Source organism: Saccopteryx bilineata, chromosome 5 (genome assembly GCF_036850765.1).
Source record: "Saccopteryx bilineata isolate mSacBil1 chromosome 5, mSacBil1_pri_phased_curated, whole genome shotgun sequence".
NCBI lineage: Eukaryota > Metazoa > Chordata > Mammalia > Chiroptera > Emballonuridae > Saccopteryx > Saccopteryx bilineata.
The window spans coordinates 121587924-121611682 of NC_089494.1; the positions used below are offsets into that span (position 1 = coordinate 121587924).

Below are 23759 nucleotides of genomic sequence, written 5' to 3' on the forward strand. Positions count from 1 at the left end.
CAGAAAAAACCCACGCAGACCCAGGGAGAATGTGCCAACTCCACACAGTCAGTGGTCCTAGCTGGGAATGGATGCTCTTTTTCCCATCAACATTCTGAAGAAATAACACTTAACAGAACAATATATTTGAAGACTTGCTGTCTTTGCTAACTTCTGTGGTATAATTGCAATATCGAATGTGACATCACTGTAAGTGGAATTGCAAAGAGTCGGGAAGCAGCATACCACTGGACACCATAGAAGCCAACAGCTTCCAGAGTACAGAGCAATGCACTGTAGAAAATACTATTATGACAGTGAACTTTACCACGTTTCCATAGGGTGTAGTCATGGGATCTCCAACTGCAGGCAAGAGCAAGCTGGAGAGGTTTTGACAGCTCAGGTCAGCAGAACACCTGCAGCTCACCTTTCCTATCATTAAAAAAAATCTTTAAAAAGAAAGTAAATTTTAAACTTGTTTATCTTTGTTTCTAATATTATAAACTTAATTTTAAACATAGACAACTTAATGTTTATTAATAACAGTGTCTAACTGCCAGCTTCCAAAACTCCTGAGACATTAGCTATTAACTCCAGTAGAGCACTGATCTTACCCTTCCCGGTCATTCTGTGTGATCCTCAGGCTGCTGTAAATGCCAAACCTCAGAGGAATCATTTCAGACAACAGATAAGTCTCTTGTCCACATGCTGTGTATTATATCAGGCATCCAATGCCTTTACTCTCCAGATGGTTTCATTGACTTCTATTGTTTAAATGACCTCGGGCAATCTGATTATTCGTAATCATCAAAGTCAAAACTCATATCATATATTACTTTACTAGGATTTATTAGCAGTATGCCCCATACGTGACTCATAATCAATGTATTAAAAAGAAGAAAAACTGAAGTCAACATCTTTCCCATAGCCCCTTCTCTTCCTGTATCTTCTTTATTTCATTCAGTAGCATCATCATGAAACACTTGGTCCCTGAGTACACTTGAATTATGCCCTCTTTCTGTGTTCTGTCATCAAGAAATTTGTTTATTCCACTGGCTTCAGGTTTCCTGACTCAGTTAACATCTCTCTATTTCAAATGTGACTGTCCACATGATTATGTCTTGATATATTATTTCTCCCACACCCTCCCTACCTCTGGTCTTCTACATAATTTTTATATTGACCTCAGGGCTCCCATTCTAACTGAGCTGTGTCCTGTAGGCTCTTCCTAATTTTCCAAGGCTGGGGAGATCCATAAGACACATCACAAGCATCCCTTCTACATTATCTAGTGAAGACAGAGGACTCCCTACAGGGTTCATATGCACACTTGCAAATATACAATGTCTTAACTCAGACTATGTATTAGTTTGACAAATAGCCTGAATTTTTCTTTTGACCAGGACCTTCTCAACTTGTGAAATTTCACCACAGTTCAGGTCATGTAAATTGTTCATGGCTCGTTTCAGAGGTGTTTTATCCTTCATGTTTATATATTCTACCTAACCTAACCAATGGAAATTGAAAATCTGGGAGATACTTGTTATTGTCTGGAGATTAGACTTAATTTTTTTCCCTGATTATCATGGGATAAAGCTATAGTAAAAACAATTATGGGCCCCTAATTTAATGCACCAAGAAAAGATTTTCTAGGGAGCAACCTCTCTGTACAACAATGGAACAATATAAGTCTGATTACTATGGACATCAAATAAAAAGAAAAATCAGTTAATGAGCTGGAGCATTTCATCTGAGTATCTGCACAATCAGAAATATATTGTTTTTTTAAATAACCTTAATTCAGCTACTTAGTATTTTAATATTAATCCTAATGTACTTAAATTCAACACAGCTACTAAAATAAAAAAATTTATTGGATCATAAAAGAAAATTAAAAAGTTAAATGATATGAAATACATTTTATGAAACTGTCACTTATACTGTCATTTTTCAGTATAAATTCAGAAAACATAACTATATCTTACAGGAAGAAATATTTTACCATAACCTCAAAGATTTCAACAACTTCTGATGTTTGCAGCAGATTACTTGAATATTTATAATGGAAAAAAAAGGTTTCTGTCAAAATCTGAGTTATGTTTTCTAGGAAGATTTTACCAGTGTAATTCCACATAGTAGACATGGGCACACACACACAAAACAAACAAACAAACAAACAAACAAAAGTTTAAAAAAAATCTATTTTAGAAATTATAATGTTTTACTGAAAGAGCTTCATGTTTTTAATTCCCATACAGACAGCTTCTGAGTTCCCTAAGCTCTGACTCAACAGGAACAGTAACAATAGCAAAGCGCACGAGTTTTCCTTGTTTCCTAACTACTGACAGTGATTTCCTTGTTTCCTAACTACTGACTCTCGCCAGCCACGTCCACGTGTTGTCCTACCATTTGTCACAGTGCAAGCGCCACTCACAGACTTGACCACTTCACCTGAAATAGAAAATATGCCATCCCCACACCACTGTCATGGGATTTGTTATTGCCACTTTGTATTTACTGTCTCCCACACAGAAAGGGATGAAATGTTTTAGAATGTTATTGAGGTTCTCAACATGTTACTTGATCAATAGCATTTATTTATTTGTCCACTATCCATGCATGTCTTCATGAAATCTTTATTTTAATGGTGTTTGAAAGTTATTGAGTGGTTATGATATGCCTGGCCCAGTGCCCAGCAGTTCATATATTATATCATATGTATTAACCTACAACCGTAAGAGGTGTGTTTATCATTATTATGTTTGTTTTGCAGAGAAAGGAATAGAGTTAAAATATTGTTCATGTGAGCAAGGCTTTTTCTCTCTACTTACCACCATCAAGCTTTTAAAAAGAAATATTCAATCTTAAAATTATTAAAGAAGGTGATTCCCAACGTCTTGTATAAATACTGTTGCAGATTTAACAAATAATAATAGGCAATGTGAAGATGACATATCATAGGACTGTACATTCGAAACCTATATAGTTTTAGTAACCAATGCCGCCTTAATACATTTAGTAAAAATAAACAAACAAAATAGTGTAAAAATACCACATGTCCATTTAGATTTGAATTTCAGATAGAATTTGTGTGTGTGTGTGTGTGTGTGTAATTATGCCTCGTGCAATATTTGGAACATATTTAGAGTAAAATACTATTCATTGTTAATAACATTAAATAGGGATTCTGTATTTTTTTAATTTTTATTTTGGAAATGCTATGTATAAAGCTGGTTTAGGCTTCTAAAATTGGATCCCATCAATGCCTTACCAAGGCAGGGTTTATTCAGACCCCTGCATGTTTAAAGCCATTTGTTGTACCATGATATTAGCTTTGATCCCAGCCAACCTGTATGGGATGCCGGATAATTCATGTGTCCCCATTAAGCCACAGCTACAGGGTACTGCAGGTCCCTAGCTAACCAACCATCTCCTATAGGCAGTGAGAGAGTTCTTTGCTCTTAGGTGTCTGTCCACATTGCTGCATGTCTGCTGTGTTGTTGTCTACAGCATATCTCTTGACATCTTTGACCTCTCCTGTTGTCCTTTAAGACTTCTGTGCTCCTCCTGTTTCTAATGTTGGTGGGTTCTGCTTTCATCAGATCTGCACCAAGGTTTTGCATGTCACCCACAGGCTCTGTGAGACACCATTCTCATCATTTCCTCCACAGAGTTAGAAAGAGTGTTTTTAGGCTACACATGAAGTCTGGGCATGGAAGCAGCTAAAGTGGAGAACTCAGAAGGAACTACAACAGATGTAATGTCATCAAAATAGAAACATAAAACACAGGGGGAACAAAGGGATAGGGAGTGGGAAGGTTGGACTCAGGTGCAGATGGGTAAATGGAAGTTTTGGGTGAGTATTTCTGACAGTGGTAAGTGAAGATATACAGCAGTCCCTGCCTTCCAGTAGGTCTCTCTTTGCACACAAATGTCTTGAGAAACTCTGGGATTAATTCTTGTCAGAAGGGCGGGGGGGATGGTGAGGTTAGCAAGGTACCTAGGACACAACATTTAAGAAGACCCTCTGTCTTCAAGAGTTACTGATCTTGTACTTCACCTTCATGTAGATTATGCTGTAGGCACTTTGCTTGTCTCACCAAGCCTTGGCCTAGTGGTTGGACTGTCTTCTGCTCCATAAATAAGTTGACTTTATGAAACTCCCTCTTGAATCTTAACCATATAAAACAGGCATTACATTGAAATTTATTTTATGTAATTTCTGGAAAAAAGCTTTCATTTAATTTAATGAAGAGCATTGTCTCATTTATCAATCAGAAAAAATTCAACTGCACAAATGTATAGTTCCTAAATATCCAAACTGACTCCTTACCTAGTTATTCATTTCTCCTTTCTAGTTAAAAGAAAATAGAATTTATCCCATTTTGACATCATAGTGTAGAGGGGCATAAGTTAGCAAAATCAGAGATTTGGACTTCTAGGCAAGCTATGCCACATGCTGTGTTATGCTGCACTGATAAGTTCATCTCACTGAGACAATTTCTTCATGTGTGAAATGTTTAAATTCCTTATGCAAATAAAGTAGAGGCAAAGATTTTTTGAAATAATGATTTATAATCAACTAAGGATTAGAGAGTTCTTAAGAGATAATAGTCCTCTTAACTCTTCTGTTTTGGCAATAACTTCTTTCATTTGAGCTTAATTAAATTTAAGTTCTTATATGGATCAGATAGTACACAAAGCCCTTTCTCACAGACCATCTGTATTTGGCAAAGGAAAAAAAAAAGAGCACTAGACTCAAAGCCAGGAAACTGGGATTCAAGTCTTAAATTGATTTGACATTACCTCAGGTAGCATAATTTAAACACTCTAAGCTAGCTTCACTGTCTGTGCAAAAATAAATAAATAAAATGTGCATGTAGAACACTGTTTTCTTTACAAATATTTTCTTAATTATCCTGTAGTCAAGACTGCTGAAGAAACTGTTCAGATCTCATAGTAGCATTTGTAAAATGACTTTGGTCACACTTGTCACAAAAATTTCTGAGTATCTTTACTTTTTAAATAGGTTGTTCAACAAAAATATGTGTAGTCATCAGCAAGAGAACCCAAGCCAAGAGCAAAGAAAGTCATCCTGGAACAGCCAAGTCATCAAGGTATATTTCAACTCTTAAAGAATGTAATAAGCCTTACCTATAGTGACACAGTGGATAGAGTGTTGGCCTGGAATGCTGAGGTCGCTGGTTCAAGGTCCTGGGCTTGCCCAGTCAAGGCACATACAAGAAGCAACTACTACAAGTTGATGCTTCCTGATCCTCCTTCCTCCCTTTCTCTCTCTCTGTCTTTCTCTCTCTCTCTCTGTTTTCTCTGAAATTAATAAAGTCTTTTAAAAAATTATAATAAATGTTTACATGTGTTTAAGACTGATACAGTTTGTGGCACATTGGTTTATAAATTCAGTTTCATTCCTGTTGATTCTCAGGAAATTTCCTTTATTCTCCTAGTCCAAAGAAATTTCATCTTCTTAATGTCTATGGTATACAGCATGTACACCACAACTGACAACTGATGTCTCGGACACATAAATATATTTATGTCCCTAATCTGGTAGGGACTGACCTGTTTAAGAGAAACTAGTTGTCTTTAAACCCATAGTTCCTAACACATCACTTTAGGCACCTCAAGGAATATGTAAATTGTTTTTCTTTTTTGTTCAAAGCCCATATGATTTTTTTTAACGGGGGCATTGTATTGATATTTCTTCTATAATGCTATCTCTCAGCAATTTGATTTAATTGAACTTGGGTAAGGCCTTCTTGATACTGGTATTTGTTTAAAATGTCCCAGGTTATAATGTATATCCAGGATTAAGAATCACTGCTTTCAGCTTGGCTTTGAATGAATTAAGTCTTTAAGAGACTTTCTGTAAAGGTGTTTATTTTGCCATGTTTACTTCCTCCAGGTAGACATCACTGACTGACTGCACTTTACTAATCTGCTCAGATTTTGCTTTATTGATATGTTCCTGCCCCCAGCTCACTCCCCTGTCTCATTCCTGCTTTTAAACAGAGCTAAACAACGCCTTTGGTTTTCTTTACATTTTAAATACAAACAAATTCTTTAAAACCAAATTGATTTTGCAGATGAAAAGAAAACACCATTTTAAATGATTAATTCCATTAAGCTGAAATTTACAATTAGTGCTAGCAATGAAATAAATTAGTTTCAACAACAATTCAGCCAAAGCTCTTTCCTTTCTCACAGGTTCTCATTAGCTATAGCAACTTCTCTGCCATATGGAGCTATACCGTTATTGGGCTGTTCTTTTTGGTTACTGAAAAGACAAATTCAGGAAGAAAGAAAGGGCAAGATTTGGGTTACCTGTGATCAGTTTAAATCTAAAAAGTAATGCGATGTTTATATTTTAAAGTTAAAATAATTTGATTTAAAAATAATGACATTTTTCTCTTTTGTGCATATTCTCAAATATATGTATACTTAAATATTGATTATATCAAATCAGCTTGTTAATCCAGTTCAAAATCGGATAATAGATCTCTTTTATTTTAGAGATTATTAAAACAAAAGACATGTTTAGCTATTCATTTGTTTGTTTGTTTTACCTAAACTAATTTTGATGATGAGTCTGGCAAAATTGCAGATAGCAGGTACAGCAGCTACTTACAATAATCAATCAACCCCTTGATTACAATGGTTCTCTTAATTACCTTATACCTGCATTTTGTTCTGGTTTTAAGCACACTTCATCATAATAAGTGTTGATTTTCAATAATTATTCACAATATTCTAAAATCTCAGAGAATTCCTGCTTACATCTGTGTAAAAAGTACTTGTTCCTTGAACTTTTTCCTGGCTTTCTGGCAGACCTGAGGTTTAGTTACTAAATTAGAGGAGAGAGTAGAAAATCTGTGTCCTGATTCACATCTTTGTTCCTTCTTTTGTTGGCTCTCTGACCTTGAGTGCATTACTGAAGCTTCCTGAGCCTTAGCTGGCTCAGAGGCTGTCTCAGCAGTGCGGCTCCAACCGCGGCACGTATGACCTAGTTCTCACATGGGGCTCTTAGAGATACCTGACAGAATAAAAATAAAAAGAGAAAAGGGGGAAGGAAGAAGACAGTAAAGAAGAGGAGAGGAGAAAAGAAAAAAGAGGAGGGTGAAAGGGAAAAAGAAACACAAAGTGGAACTTTGAACATAATGAGAAGAGAGGGGATAATAATTTCAGATTTAGTAGAACTGCAGGAAATTACCATATGCTGGCTGGACAGACACCTGACCTGTATAGCACAGGCTGCTTCACCTTATTCATCACTGTTCTTCCTGAAGCACCTCTGTTCTGGTGGCCAAGGCCAGGCATTTCCACACTGCATTCAGGCAGACCATGGAAGAACCGTGGGGTCGAAAATTATTGGGCCATTCCTGTTTGTTGGATTCTCAAAGTGATGGGTGAGTGAACAGTCATAGAAAACCTGCTTCTTGTGGAGGGTTGTGGGTGAATAAACAGGGGACAGTTGCCCATGGGGAAAGTACCAGTAGCCTTATACAGGCTGCGCACACGAAAAGGGGCTTTGTGCCACATACTTACATCAATAGTTATGCAAAGTGATTACAGCTACATTACAATAAGCTGAAAATGAGAGAGCAAGCCTAACTGCAGCCTCTTTTCCTATATCCCCCTCAGCCTTTCCAGCACTTCTTGTAGTCTGTCAGCCTTGGTCAGCCTATCCCTCTTTACAGGCCATGCAGGTGACCTCCACTTAGGCCAGCACCCCTCAAGAGGACATGGCCACATAGAGGTGATGGGCTCATCTGTGCACACAATTCCTGGTTGTGTGGAGCTTCTGGGCAGAGGTCTGCCTGAAAGCAGCCCTCTCTCAGCACTGGAAACATCAGGGAACAGCAGAGGTAATAGCTCTGGCCTCACAAAGTGCCCAGCTTACTTGAAGAAGCAAGCATTAGGAAAAGAAATCTTAGTATGAGATAATTCAACTATCCTTATGAAACAAGAGAGAAAGGCAAGTGTGCCTCTTGGAAAAAATGACAGTTAAGCTAAGATGTGAATAGGAATGGAAGTTGGTCAAGAAAACAAAGTCAGGGGTGGGATGACTCATAGAGAGGTTAGTTTAACAGAAAGCTACACTGGCTCTTATGCAGTCAAATCCCTTAAATAGCCAGCATTTTTATTTCAGCTCGTTGATTTGCTGTCACTAGGACCTTGAACTTAAGGACTTCTGATTCCAAACATGGCCCAAGGTCAAAGATTCTAGTGAGGATGAGCTCATTCTGTAAGAGACGAGCCATGGTCTGGTATTTTTATGAAGTCTACCTTTGCCCACAGCAATAAGGTATAAATAAGTGACCTCTGTGAAATTGTGAAAATTCCCCATACAGCCAGAGCCAAAAAGATTCAGGCAGCATGAGCCGACAGAGCACACCCAGAAGGCTCAGGCCCAGGCTCTCCAAGTTGAGTCCTGCTTGCTGAAGCATGCATGGCCTGACAAAGCCTGGCCTTGGAACTCCACATGAACCTGCAGAGTCAGCACCCATGGCTGTGGGGCTGTCAGCCAGGACACATGTGAGCGATCACAGCAGGAACAGTTAGAGATGTGAGACTCAGAGAAGGTTTCTAATTGGAGGTCTGCATAGGAGCATAACAATTAGTGTGAGAGGGAGAGAGTGACCTGCAAAGGACCCAGGATTTGGAGGGGGGGGTCAGCAACCTGGGATTCAATCCCTGGGGTTGCTCCCTCATTAAGGCCCTTTGAGGCAGTGTAGGTCGAGCAAACAACACCCAGCATGGCACTCGGTAGTGTACAGTAAGTAGTAAAAGGGTTTATGATTGTTTTGTTTCTTTTATTATCAAGAAGTGTGTAAAGCCAGTAGCCACGGCCACCACCACAGCCGCCTGGCCCATGCAGGTTCGCATTGGATTTGGACAGTCGGTAAAGAAACAATGGAGCCAAAAACTGGTGGGCCATCATCTTTAATCCTAGCTTGCACCTGGCAGGCAAGTAAAAACACACACTGGGCTTCAAAACCCACTCATTCAGTGTTCACAAAGCTACTGACTTATCCGAGTTTCCTAGAATCAAAGGTTTCTAGCTCACTAGACTTATTCACCTCAGTTCCCCATCTCCTTCCTTCTCCCTGCACAAACTCTGTACAAACTGGCTTCTCCCTCAGCACTCTGCCATCTTGGCTGCTTCCCCTGGCCTCCTCTACGTGACCTTTCTCTGCTCTCTCCTCTAATGATAATCTCAGGAACCAAGAGAGCAAGTTCCCATTCTGCCCCCATTTTAAAGTGTAGAAATCAAAACCTTTAATCCAATATACAAAATAGGGAAGTCTCTAGTACAAAGTCACTTACCTGAGGCATGATGGGATTGTACCATCCCACATCAAAAAGGGTGGGAAAGGCTTAATCCCAAAACCAAGGATTCTGCCTGCCCACAGCCCCCTCCTCCACACACACACACATTAATATCACCTGGGCGACAGCTTCTATGTGGGCAGTGCCATCTTTAACAAAGTGAGCATAATATATTTTATCTGCCCAACAAGATGTGAAAAGTCCAGACCAAGTTTAAGAGGCTTTCAGAAAGGGCTGGGTAAGAAGCACCAAGAACACAAAACAGATGGGATTGAGCCAGCAAAGTAGTGGCTGGGGACATGGGGAAGCTGAATTTATCGGGAGCAGTTAGGACAGTCACAGTGGGAAAGAGCGGGTGCACAGCAGTACCCCAGAGACACAGACCCACACCACAGGGCAGTGGCAAGGGTGGCAGCAGAGGTGAGGTCCTCCTAACGCCATGTCAGTGACCCTCAGGCCTGGAGCCTGGCATTCTGCAGCAAGCACCACCCATGACCATGGCGGTGACTTACCCTCAGCTACCAGGCACCAGCTGGTTTGAAGAGACAGGCAGTAATTAGAATAATTAGGACAAATCATCACAGTGAATTAATGAGTCACTGCCCTACTCTCTAGGACTCTGGAGGTTTACTGAAGACTGTTAAGTCTTTGAGATGCTGTGTACAGAAAATATTTCTGAGCGCTGTGGCACTGTCCCTGCCTGCCCTGCCCCTGCCTCTACCCATGCCCCTGTTCCTGCCCCCCTGTCTCTACCCCTGCCCCTGTCCCTGCCCCCCCGCCTCTACCCCTGTCCCTGTCCCTGCCGCCCCCCCAGCCTCTTCCTCTGCCTGCCTGCCCCTGCCCCCCTGCCCTTGTCCCTGCCCCCCGCCTCTACCCCTGCCCCTGCCCCCCCAGCCTCTCCCCCTACCCCTGTCCCTGCCACCCCGCCTCTACCCTTGCCCCTGCCCCTGCCCCCTGCCCCTGTCCCTGCCCCCCCGCCTCTACCCCTGCCCCTGCCCCTGCCCCCCTGCCCCTGCCCCTGCCCCCCTGCTCCTGTCCCTGCCCCCCAGCCTCTACCCCTGCCCCTGCCCCTGCCCCCTGCCCCTGTCCCTGCCTCCCTGCCTCTACCCCTGCCCCTTCCCCTGCCCCCCTGCTCCTGTCCCTGCCCCCCAGCCTCTCCCCCTGCCCCTGTCCCTGCCTCCCTGCCTCTACCCCTGCCCCTTCCCCTGCCCCCTGCCCCTGTCCCTGCCCCCCTGCCTCTACCCCTGCCCCTGCCCTTGCCCCCTGCCCCTGCCCCCCCTGCCCCGCTGCTCCTGGCCCTGTCCAGGGCACAACCAGTTAAGAGAAAAGTGGTTTTCCCTATTCCAAATGTGGTGATCTGGTCAATGTGGACACTTGTGGTTTTTTTTAATAAGATGCTGGAGTTTATTTAGACAGAATGACATCATGAAGGCATTACAAATGCAATTATTTTAGTTAAACTACACCAATACCTTCTTCCTCAAAAGAAGAAAATAGGAAAAAAAATACTACTGTATTCATTTTCCTATGCCCTGGATCCTGGACAACAGGAAGGATTCTGATATTTTGGAAGATATTGTTACACTCTGCTGTGTATTCACACTTCATTCACCAGGAGGCAGAGTATGCAATGCACTGACCATATAAAACTCACACCTGTGAGATAGGCACTGTGCTAGGTAAGCTCTGTGAATTGTTCCTCTATTTAATACCCGTAGGAATCATACAGAGTACATATTATCTCCAGGTTACCTAAGAGAAAGCAGAGTCCGATTATGTAGCTCGCCCAAGATTACACAGAGAGACATTCAGCTAAGAAAATTAATTCTGAAGACATGAAGGAGACACTTCTATCTTTTCTAGCTGTGCACACTGTTGAGGCAGACGCCAGTTTTCTCATGCCAAAATATAATTTTTTGGATATTGATTTTTAGTTGGTTAAGAAACAAGACTCAGAAAGAACCTTTGACCTTCTCCCCTTTATCTGCCTAAAAAAATGCAAATTTAAAAACCTCCTTCAAAAAGAGAACTTCAAACACTCACCTTATCACATGTGAGTGAAGTGTGGCGGACGGGGGGATCTAGCAGAGCTGCCTGTTGCATTCCCTCTGTGTCCCATGGTTTCTGGTGGCCCAGCAAGAATTCATTTATCACAGGTTTGCTCTTTGTCATCTACCAAGAAATGCTTGTTTTCCCTTTGAAATCCCAGACCCCTGCCTCCCGCTCTTCAGTCCAGAATGCCATATTAGCCTCAACTGCCCAAAGGGTCTTGGGTCTCATAGTTTCATGGCTCCCCACGCATGTACATCCATAACAAATTTTTGACATTTTCTCCTGTTAAGCTGACTCACATTAATTTGATTATTAACCCAGCTAGAAGAACTTAGAAAGTGCCATCAATGATATCCCAGATCAGCATCAATAAATATCAACAGTGTTGAAAGTTCAGTGTGGAAGAAAGAACCTTTGGAAAGTCTCAGATTATCGGACCATTGCCATGGACCTTCCTAGTAGCAACAGGATTTTCAAGGTGGTGACAAAGCCACAAAGAAGGAATTAAAGAAGGTTAGCACAGAGGAGCCCGTGTCCCGTGACCTAGCCAACGCAGGTGTGTGAAAAACAAATTAAAACCATAACTTCTAGCTCTTCACGGTTTTGCAGAATATCTCACCTGATGGAAAGACCAAGCATCATTTGGAATGGCAGATAGAACCAGTTTATTATACTAGCAGTACCAGACAGGTTAACACCCAAAGATCTGGACCCCAAGCTTACAGAGTCTGGGGTTTTTATAGATTCTTTGTAGGGTCCTGAGTAAACAGGTTAATTGTCATAAATTATGAAGACCATCTGGTCCACAAGCAAAAAGCAGGGGGTATCCACAAGGAGGAGGCAGGGGTACAGAAGCTAAAATAAGGCAGTTTGCAGGAAACAGGGAGTGGGGGTACAGAAGCTGAAAAATAGTTAGCAAACAATAAATAGGAAATAAAAATAGTTAGGAAACAAGAAGTGTAAAAAACAGCTTGCAAAGCAGTTATTGAAACTGCTGTCAGTGAGGAGTTAAAATTTTACATAGCAATGGCAGTTGGGGAAATGGCATAATTACCTATCACACTGTTTCCTCTCAAAGTCCAATGATTTTGTGATCAGGTGATGACATCCATGTGTTCATCTTATTTTTCAGGCAAGAAATAACATTATATAAGTTTTTCACTTATATCCCATTGCACAGTTACAAAGTAAGCAATATTTATTTCTATTATGATAAAAAAGAGAGAGAGAAAATAGAGTCTGTCAGGGATCACAGTCAGAAGTTGTCAGAATGGGGATTCATAATTGACTTTAATTATAGAGTTTCAGGCAGCTGAAAATGACTCTGTGTATGTGTGTACATGTGTGTGTGTGTACATGTATATTAAACTTTATACGTTGAAAAGCAGATGATGTCAAGGCTTTTTAAGTCACACCACATTACCATGTCCAGACTGATGATGTTAGCTCCCAGCTGCCATCTTGCAATGTGACTTTTAAAGATACGATTGATCGTGGAATTTTAAAATTGTAAGGGTGCTAGAGATCATATTAGCCAAATTATTCTTTATTTTATACAGAGAGACTCAAATCCCTCAGGCTGGTGCTGAATTGTACATCAACCATAGTAAGCTATCGCAGAGCCAAGACATGCGTCCAGTGGGCTGTATTCCAAGCATGGTGAGCATCCTTCTTTTATCACACTGCTCTACAGAGGGCAAAGCATTCACAGACACACACACACACACACACACCAGTTAAAGAGATATTTTTTTACTCTAGATTACTTTTCCTTTTATTGAAATCCTTACTGATTTTTCTTCTCAACTGCCCAGGTATTCACTCAATTAGTACCTTCACTGAGGAAAAAGAAAAAAATAACAATTAGACACAGAAATCAGAGGACAAAGAAGACTCCCATCACTGCCTGCTGTTTTGAATACCCACTTAGCTGCCCTCCATGACCTTTACCTCCTGCTCTGTGAGCCTCCTTAAAACCACTTGCCACCTGCCTATTGCCTATTGCTTACTGTAGGGATTAGTGTCTGTTGCTAACCAGTGCAACTCATGATTCTGTAGGTCTCAGATGGGAATGGTGGAGGAATAGAAAATAAACACAGAAATAAACGGGATGGGATCAAGAGGTCTTATGGTGGCTGATGGTCTACCAAAAGTGCCTGCACCCCCAAAAGCTTTATTTTTAGAGTGTAAAGCAAAGTCATTTGCAAATCAAAGAGAGCTCAGATACAAAGTCACATTTCCGAGGAAAACAGAATTCTCCCAAGTGCAGAAAACCTCCACCATGAATAACATCTGAACTTCACAAAACAAAGGGTAAAATGAACACTGCCTCCAGCCTCTTCAAGGGACATGGGGGATGGGATGAGTGGAAACACAGCTAACATGAAGATGTGGAGAAAGGCATAGCCTTTAGCAACTTAATCAAACAATCAGAGATTTGTGCGGAATAGCTTAAGTCTTTTTGGCTTAAGTCTTAAACTGCGAGACCTTTTGTCAACTCACAGTCTCCCACTTAGCCCTTTTTTATTTTTTAACATCAATTTGTGTGCTGTGATTTATACTCATCTGATTTCCCAGATTCTGATTGGGAGGCTGACTGGAAAAATACAGAATAAACACAAAATTAATATAGCCAGTGCTAACAGGTATCAAAACAAATCTCTTAATACTTTGAAGGGATTAAAGCCTTTTTGAACATTAAGCAAATTCTTAGCCAATACAGCAGTATCTATAATAGAGTCTTTGCTGTTTTGAATGTCTTTAATATGTTCACCAAATCCATGCTGATGCCATCACCATTCCACATTCCCTGCATTTGCAACCCAATCCCATTTCAGTTCCATTGAGAACTGTCACAAGGAATAAGAGTCACACTCAGGAAAAGTCTACATAGCACTGGAACTGTTGTTACATCCTCACTCTCTGTAGCTGGTTTCCAAGTCCCATGACCACTGCTTCTAGTGCATTAAGCCCTTGCCTTAAGTTTAATGGGCATTCTAGATCTGTGGAACTGGGTTGCTTTCTAGGGGCTGATGCCAATCCATGATGAGGCTTCACCTTCCTTGTTCTTCACTGACATTCAAAGAGGACCTCTTGATGATAAAATTGGAACATACCCTTGTTCCCAAGTTAGTAATTTGATTGAATTTTGCCACTCAGGACCAAATATATCCCGGTACAACATGAGAGACTTAGGCCATTGCTTGGCTGATATAAATGCCTCTTAGCTTCAGTAAATCCTGAGGAGGAAATGTTCAAAAAAATTTTAGAAGTAAAATAAGCTTATATAATTGCTTCTGTGGGGGTCTCTTCTCCTTAATCATGGTGTCTTACCAAACATTCAGGAAACCACTGAGGAGCTTTAGCAGACCTAGGAAAAACACACATATCCTCGGCCCCACAAGAGAACAGGGTCTGGCCCTTGCCTCATACCTATGAAAGGGTCCTTCCATTGCACTTCAGAGAAGCTTTCCTTATTGGATTCCAGAATCTCTCAGCCACTGGATGGCCCTGTTCATCAGTATTCAAAAATTTTTAAAGTCAAAGGAACATAACAAAAAAGATTTTCAGGAGTTCCAGGGTATGACTCCCCCTTTTAATTTTTTCTCATTGACCTTTAAGCATTTGATGGGCATACTCTATAATGTCTTGACCTTGAAGATTAAAAGGAATACCTTTCCTTAGGTCAAGTCCAAAAGTCTGACAAATGAAGTAAATGTTTTTCCTACATATGCAGGAGCATTGTCACTGACTGAATTATTAGGACTGACAAGTAATGCTTCCATACCTTTCAAAATATTTTTATCCCAGATTAACAGGCAATCTAGAGAGCACATAAGGCTGAAAATGTCCAGTATGACCTTCTTTATCTTCCTATTATAAAAAACTTAGAGCTTTACTGACTGCTTCATGAGTGGACCAGGAATAAAACCAGTGTTGCTCAGCAGTAACAGATATATCAGCTCCTATATCTAAGAGTCTTCTGAATTTACACTCTTGTGTTACTGGTTCTATTTCAGGGCATCAGAGGAGCCAAATTCCCAGTTTCCTCAGTGCCCCTTTTGCAGGATGTGGCCTAACATATTTTTGTTTAATTCTTTTGTTTCACAGACCTGAGTACAGTTCTGCACACAGACAAGACAATTTACAGTACAGAGACACAAGTATAACACATAAATCTGATTGATCCTAATATATGAGTTGCTATTTGGCTCCCAACTTCTAAGACAAGCACAGAGCACAGTTCACAAAACACAAACTAAACTAGCAAGTCTTTAGAATCCAAATTCCATTCTATTTAAATTTAAATGAATGATCCTTACATGTTCCAATTTTAAAGCAAAAATGTAAAAATGAAACTATTTTATTTTATTTTTTAGTTCAGTATTAAAGCCAGCATTTCCAGTTTTTGCATGCAAGAACTTAATTCAGGCCTTAAAAACAGACACATTTTGGACAACATCAGACAAAAATGGAACAGAAACTAGAATCAGACAGATCAGAGAGAAACCTGGGATTTCAGAGCACAACCAGACCAGAAAGATGCCTGCCTGATCTCAATCAGGGCATTTTTTGACAGAGGTACTGGAGGATGGAACTAGCAAACTCTCCCCGAGAAATATATAGTCTTGGCAGCTGCATGGAAAATTTTGTAGTCAGATCCACCAGGGGTCCCCTGCCTAATTTCCAGGCAAAGAATAGGAAAGAAACAAAAATTTTAGGTCAGAGGATTGTAGCTAAAACACTAAAGAAAATCAGACAATAACAGGAAAAGCTATAACTTAAATAGTATCTGAGTCTCCTTCTTAACCATTCTCAAATTCCATGGTTGCTATAACTAGTGGTTCAGGTTCACTATATTTAAACTTCTTCCTTACCTCAATTATAGCTGAATGGCAAACTAAGCAGTGGGAAAGAACCAGGAGCAGCCACATTGCCCCATGTTCCCCGGCTGCCCAGCCACAGTGTATGGCACCAGCTGCCAGAGAGACCACCACTTTCATTCCTCCTGCCATAGTCAGCTTACACTGCCACCTTTTCAGAATTTTACCTACCAAGGGGCATGCATCTTAAACATATCACAAAAAGCTTTCTAGTTGAATAAGTATTCTTGCAAAAAGGCCCCTATCTTTTGACCCTAACTGCCCCATAATTTATTACTCTTGTCTGTAATCTCTTTGAAAACCTCTTTTACTTATGCACATACCTCAGAGAGTCCTCTCACCTACCTTACTCAGCTTTGGTCCCCCCCCCTGTACCTGAGCCCCACATTTGTTGCAACGCAGTGCAACTTGTAATTTTTCAGGTCTCAGGGGGAAGAGTAGAGAATTAGAAAATAAACACCGAAAGAAAAAAGACAGGATCAAGATATGGTGGCTGATAATCTACCAAAAGTGCCTGCACTCCCAAAAGCTTTATTTATATAGTGTAAAGCAAAGTCATTTGCAAATCAAAGAGAGCTCAGATACAAAGTCATATTTCCAAAGAAAACCAAGAATTCTCCCAAGTGTAGAAAACCCCTACCATGAATAACATCTGAACTTCACAAAACAAAGGGTAAAAGAAAACTGCCTCCAGTCTCTTCAAGGGACATGGGGGATGGGACGAGTGGAAACACAGCTAACACGAAGGTGTGGAAAAAGGCATAGCCTTTAGCAACTTAATCAAACAATCAGAGATTTTTGGGGAAGAGTTTTTCCTTTTGGCTTAAATCTTAAACTGTGAAGAGTTTTGTCAACTCGCAGTCTCCCACAGGTGTCACCTGTGCCTCGGAGCTCCTGAAAAAGGAAGGCTACCCACTGCTTTTCTTCTGCCTTCAGCAGTTAAAGCAGAAGGAGAAGGCAGAGAGGAATTCAGTAAGAATTTAGCCAAACACATCGGCTGAGGCCCTCAGAGAGCCGCACAGTCCCTACAATCCACCAGCCTCTTTGCCCCATAGTGGCACTTCTCATGCAGTGCTGTAGCCAACCCTAATGTTCTACAGAATTAAAAGAACGAAAGCATCTTTTATAGGTCCTACACCTGTTCTCCATAACCCTGGCTTTGTTCAGCTTTAGGGGTTTGCGGAGCCTGTGATTCTGCTCCTGCTGCAGGTGCAATGTTGGCATCTGAACTGCAGCCAAGCTAAGAAGTGGCTCAGCCCCTGGGGGAAGAACATTCCCACAATGTCCACTGATTAACAGAGGCTGGGGCTCAACCTGCCTCACATAAGAAGGTGGATCCTCACAGACACACTGTGCCCCTCACTCACTGTAGCAGCTGGCTTGCAGGTGGCTTGTGGGCACAGTCAGTATCAAAGTCAGTATCAAAGAGCAAGCAGCCGCAGGTCACAGCCTCCTGAGAGCTTTGACTGCAGCCATGTAGAGTCTGCAATTTGATGATAGTGAAGAAAATAAAAGGGAATAAATATTGTTTAAAGAGGCCCTTACCACAGAGTCAAGAGGCTATTAAGAACTGGAGTCTCTGCACATCTTGTGCCTTGAGTCTCAGAGCTGCTATTAAGTTGCTAAAACTGTTCCTAACTCAGCCCAAGACAGAGCCGTGGCTATCCTGGAACAACTGCTACATGGACATGGAAGAACCTTATTTCCTTCCTTGTAGCTTTTGCCTCTCTTACTTGCATATTGAAACTGATCCATCCCTTTAACCCAACCAGGATCCTTCATTTGTATAAAAGAATTAGATTTTGTGAGTTTTGCCTTTATACATCTTGCTTTTCTTTGCTCTCACCAGGGCACTGTTTGGGTGGCTACCTGAACTTGTGTCTCTCTGACTGCAGTCCTCTGGCTTTAAATAAATGCTTTCTATTCTTTATTGTAGCCTGCACTTCTTCACTGGTTAACACTGGGAAAGTGTAAATTGCTGGATTATTAGCAATAGTTCAAAAATCATCTTGCTGCTCTTAGAAGATTTCTATCAGCTCCCAGGGTGAGGCTGACCATCCCTATGAAGGGACACTGTGTTGGAGGAGAATAAGTCTGTCTTGGAGCTGCATCAAAGTCCAGTTCAGTTCTACTATTTATTTGTTCTGGGAAATTCTGCAAAGTGCAGAATTCCTCATCTGTAACACGGCTAGGCATAGCTCCCTTGTGGGAGTCTGGATAATTGGAAATAATATGATAAGGCATCCAGAGAATTATTATTTTCCACTGGCTAATGCTGTTGACAAGAGAAAAATTCTGGCATGTACCAAATTAAATTATAGCAGTCTGGAAAATGGGAGAAAGAGACAAGAGAAGTTAATCACTTAACAGATGTGGGCAGAAACCAATAAAATCCTACTCACATTTCTGAATGTATGTTGAAACTTTGAGTCAACATTCAGGCAGCTATACACAAGAAGAGCCAGCTACCAGGTGTCCCAGCACCCTGCATACTACTGAACTTTCTGGACTGTTTCCCACAGCAAATCAGGAAGCAACAAATACTACTTCCTTATGCACTATGTGCCTACCCCAGAACTGGCCCTGTTTCATCTTTTCCTGACCCATTTATCTATAGCTTGATCTCTTTTACCTATAGCCAATGTAAATTCTTCTAAGATAATTCATGTTCTTTTCTCCAGGCTGATTGATATTTACTTCTCTGAGCCTCTTCCAGGAAGATGCACATGTTTCCTCAGCCTAGCCCGATGCTGGTGGCTATACTGAATGCCCTGAGACGTGTCTTTTTCTGGATAGCCTTTGGCTCAATAAACCCTTTCTTTCAGGGAAACTTTAAATTTATATTTAATTAATTCAACTAACATAAATAAGCACCCCACATGATCACAATACAACACAAACCAAGATGAAATGTAAACTTTGTAAAATGTGAATACAGATGTTATTGCCTATAATGGAAATTTTCTACCAATATGCCACTGAATTTTTAAAACAAATATCTGACTACTTAGTCAACGGAACTGACCTTTTTTCCTTTGGGTTGTCATTAAAAATATAAAAACAGCCAACACAACAAGAAATGTCCACTGTGAATTAATAAAAAAAATCATAGCTCTGTAGTATCATTTTAATTCAGGTAGTGTGATAACTCCAGCTTCATTCTTTTTTCTCAGGATTGCTTTGGCTATTCAGGATGTTTATGGTTCCATACAAATCTGGTGATAATTTGTACTATTTCTTTAAAAAGTGATATTGAGATTTTGATGGGGATTACATTAAATTTGTATATTACTTTGGGTAATATTGCCATTTTACATATATTTATTCTTCTAATCTTTTAACATGAAATATTTTTCCATTTCATTGTGTCTATTTCAATTTCTTTCAATAATGTTTTATAGTTTTAAGTATACAGGTCCTTCACATCCTTTAAGTTTATTCTTAGGTAGTTTAATTTTTTGTTGCTGCACTTGTAAAAGGAATTCTTATTTTGAGTTCATTTTCTGAAGTTCAATTGTTGGCATATAGAAAAGCAATAGACTTTTGTATATTGATTTTTTAATCTTACAACTTGACTGTATTAGTTTATTGTTTCTAATAGTTTTTCATTGAAGTCTTTGGAGTTTTCTATATATAAGATTATGTCATCTGAAAAAAGTGATATCTTTACTTTTTCTTTCCCTTTATAGATGTATTTTATTTCTTTTTCTTGCCTGATTGTTCTGGCTAAAACTTCCAGAATTATGTTGAATAAGAGTGGAGAGAATGGTCAGCCTTGTCTTGTTCTTAATTTTAGAGGGAAAACCTAAATTTTTCACCATCTAGTTTGATATTAGCTGATGGTTTATCATATATGGCCTTTATTACAGTATTTTCACCTATAAACACAGGGCACTATATGTAATAGTTAGAATCACAGGCTCTGGTGAAGAACAGAATTGTATAATATTACTTTTTCAAAACTCTGTCTAACTATAAAATATTTCTAATAGACCTTATCTCTACAAAATATTATTTGTTTCAAATATTTTAAGATTTCTAAGAATTTATCTTCAAAGAATTAAAGTAGAGCTGAACCAGGAGGTGCGCAATGGATAGAGCATCAAACTGGGATGCAGAGGACCCAGGTTCGAAACCCCAAAGCAGCCGCTTGACCCTCAGGCTCTTCTGGTTCGAGTAAGGCTCACAAGCTTGAGCCCAAGGTTGCTGGCTTAAGTAAGAGGTCACTCGCTCTGTTGTAACTATATGAGAAAGCAATCAATGAACAACTAAGGTGCTGCAACAAAGAATTGATGCTTCTCATCTATCTCCCTTCTTATCTGTCTGTCCCTATCTGTGCCTCTCTCTGTCTCTGTCTCTATCTCTGTCACACACAAAAATAATTAAAGTAGAATTATGTCTAAATAATAGTAATACCATGGTGTAAACAAAATCATTCATGATATATATGGATATTTCCAAACATATCAGCTCAGATTTCTGAAGATAATTATTACTTCTTTAGTGTACAAATATTTAGTCATGCAAAGAGTCATCATCTTCAAGATGTGTCTACCAAAAATACAAATTTTCAAAAAAATCAAAACTATGAATTACTTTCATCAATCAAAACATTCATAATTGGTTAAAAAATGATCCCAAGACATGAAAACAAAGTTTGAGTCAAGAGAAGAAAATTATTCAGTGTCTAGTTATTCTCACAGTTGTCCTAGAATCACAGAGGACTGGAATGGAAAGTACTCTTGCCCAGGAGGCATATAATATTGGAGTTAAGCACACACACTGTAAAAGCCAATAGACTTGTAGACTTGGCTTCGTGCCCAGGTCAGCCATTTATGATCTCTCTCTGCACAAATTACCTAAATGCCATTAAGTTTCAGTTGGTTCAACCATAAAATAAAGTTAACAAGAAGTTAACAACACCAACTTCACAGGGTTGTTAGAGAGATTAAATTTAAAAAAATGAATATAATATACTTGGCACAGTAGCAGAGCTCACAGTAGAAATCTGATCTTTTCCCTGTAAGATGATACTTGTTACAAAGGTGATAGGATGAGCATCAGGGGTATTCTGCTACAGTATGTTTTTTCAGAAAAATGATAAATTTACCGAAATACCAGACAAACTTGAAAGAACTTTAACAAAAGATGAATAGAAAATAAATGTTGACACTAAATATGACAAATATTCTACCCTGAATATAATCCTCCTGGTGGTGTGTTTGGTTGTTTTGTTCTTTGGGAGGGTTATTTATTATTTTGTTTGTTTTATTTTGTTCACTAAATGTTTTTATATCTGAAACAATAAGATTTTATTTATTTTGCCTTGTACGTTAGGCTCTATTGAGGAACCCTTAAGACAAATGAGTCACAGTATAGTAATTTCTTATCCATAAGGGATAAGTTCCAAGACACCCCCCCCAGTGGATGCCTAATATCATCGATAGTTGGATCTCATATATACTATGTTTTTCCCCTATACACACATGTTTTCAACAGAAATTCCAAAACACCTTTTTGGGAAGTGAAAGAGTTTTTATTCATACATGATTTGCAAACTAAGCAGACATAACCTTCAATAAAGACCAAAAGTACATTTAGGTGAGGGAGGGATAAGAGCAGATCTGAGAGGGCTGACCTTTAAGAGGATGTGTTGGTGTCAGAGCCCACCTGCCATGCAAGGGATGGTTCAGGTGGTGAGATTCCCATGGTGAAGAAAGCACAAGGAGCCAGAGAAAGATGAGATATGCTGCAGGGCTTCATTCCTTTAGTCTTTACTCTATATTCCTGCAGTCCTGCAGTCCTCTCCTCATGCAATGCTGTCCTGTAACCCTCCCCTAGCAGTGCTGGTGTGCCAGATATAGTGCTTAGAGACAATAATGGCAAGGGGCCAACATTACATTAGTGAGGTGATGTCAGTTGCTGTGCTGATTCAGGCAGCCCAAAAAGTTGTGGCTGCCCTAGAAAGACATGGGAACTGGAGCTAAGTTAGGCAGCTTGAAAAGAAACAGAAGCTGGAACTGGGTAAAGCAGTCCAGAAAAGCATGGGAGCTAGATTGCTTCTGCAATTTATATTGTTAACCAGATTCCACATACTGGCTATCACTATTATGGTCTCCCAAAGTTGGGGTGAATAGCGAAACTGCAATTATGTGCAAGAAGGGTAAAGATTGGTCAGGGCTATGGAGCATCTTCAGTATTTGCTGACTCATGGTCAGCAGGTAGAGTCATGAGATATGGCCAAGGTTGGAATCATAGAATGGTCAGGGAGTGTTACAAGACATGGTTAGTGGTGAAGTTGGCCAGGCATAGTCAACAATATGGTTACAAAGCATACACCAATGTCTAAGTTCCCCTCGAAGTCAACAAATTTAACTGGAGAAACAAGTTTTATGGTTAAAGGAACAGTTCAAGCAGTGCAGTTCATTGCATCAGTCCAGAATTCAGGCTGCAAAACTGCTTAGTCGTTTGAACAAGGCCGGAAATCAAATTGTAGAAAGGTCTAGATAGCTGGTCATAAAAAAATTGTGATATTAGAATCCTCATTATGGTAAAGTTTAATTTATAAATTAGGGGATAAGAGAATAACAACAACCAGTAATAAAATAGAATTGTTTTAAGGATATACTTTCATGAAAGTTGTGAGAAGGTCTGTTATTCTGAAAACTGATCTGGTAACTGCTGTATTCCAGCCAGCAATCCACGAGGGTGGACATCCATTTTTTTTTCACATCAGACATGTAATGTGCCAATGTCATAACAAAATTTGAGGGAGGCACATGTCACACGAAAGCATGAACACCCAACCATCACATTTATGAACCAAGAAAAGAAGCTTGGACTTCAATTTTTTATTGCAGGTGTATATTTAATTACTTCATCAATTTCATGACATTAACTTTCTCTCCTTTTTCATTCTGTAGACATAATACTTTCTTCACTCAGAAAATTTCTGCTTTCAGATGCATAAAGACAATATGACAAGTTTTACAGCATTTATAGATATTGTAGCTCTGATTCTCTCCATTTAAGTTTATCTTCAGTCTCCTGGCCAACTCACAGATGCTATCAATCTCTGTTCAAATTAGGTTTTGTGTTTCAAATTACAAAAATGTTGGCCCTTACTCCAAGAAATATTAGAATAAGTCTCAGAAATGAGAGAAAAGCAATAAAGATGATCATACCACTTTGATCTGTTCATTTCAAATATTTTGTGATGCAAATAGAGAACAGTAGAGAAAAAAGTAGGATTTCTTCAAAGAAGTATTTTAATAGTGTATGACAGCCAATTATTGAATCTAGCTTGGACTTTCACACTTTTTACTTCAAATGAGAATATAAAAGAAGCAGCATTTCTATTTATAGTTAACTTTTTTGATGACAATACTTAAATATTAGAATTGGAAGAATAAGATTTTAATGGAATTACACAATTCACTCTCTCTGTTTTTATGGAAGACATTTGGTCTAGGTGTCATTAAATATTCAAGCTATGCC

The 23759-nt window shown here is 39.7% G+C and overlaps 1 non-coding gene and 1 pseudogene across 1 annotated transcript; one reads left to right on the forward strand and one right to left on the reverse strand.

The window, feature by feature from the left end:
• Positions 1 to 304: 304 nt before the first annotated feature.
• Positions 305 to 419, forward strand: LOC136307232 (small nucleolar RNA SNORA44; annotated as a pseudogene).
• A 22573-nt stretch (positions 420 to 22992) lies between these two features.
• LOC136307304 (small nucleolar RNA U13) lies at positions 22993 to 23096 on the reverse strand. Its single transcript, XR_010725958.1, has one exon. It is a non-coding gene; the product is annotated as a small nucleolar RNA U13 (small nucleolar RNA).
• Between the last annotated feature and the right edge of the window lie 663 nt (positions 23097 to 23759).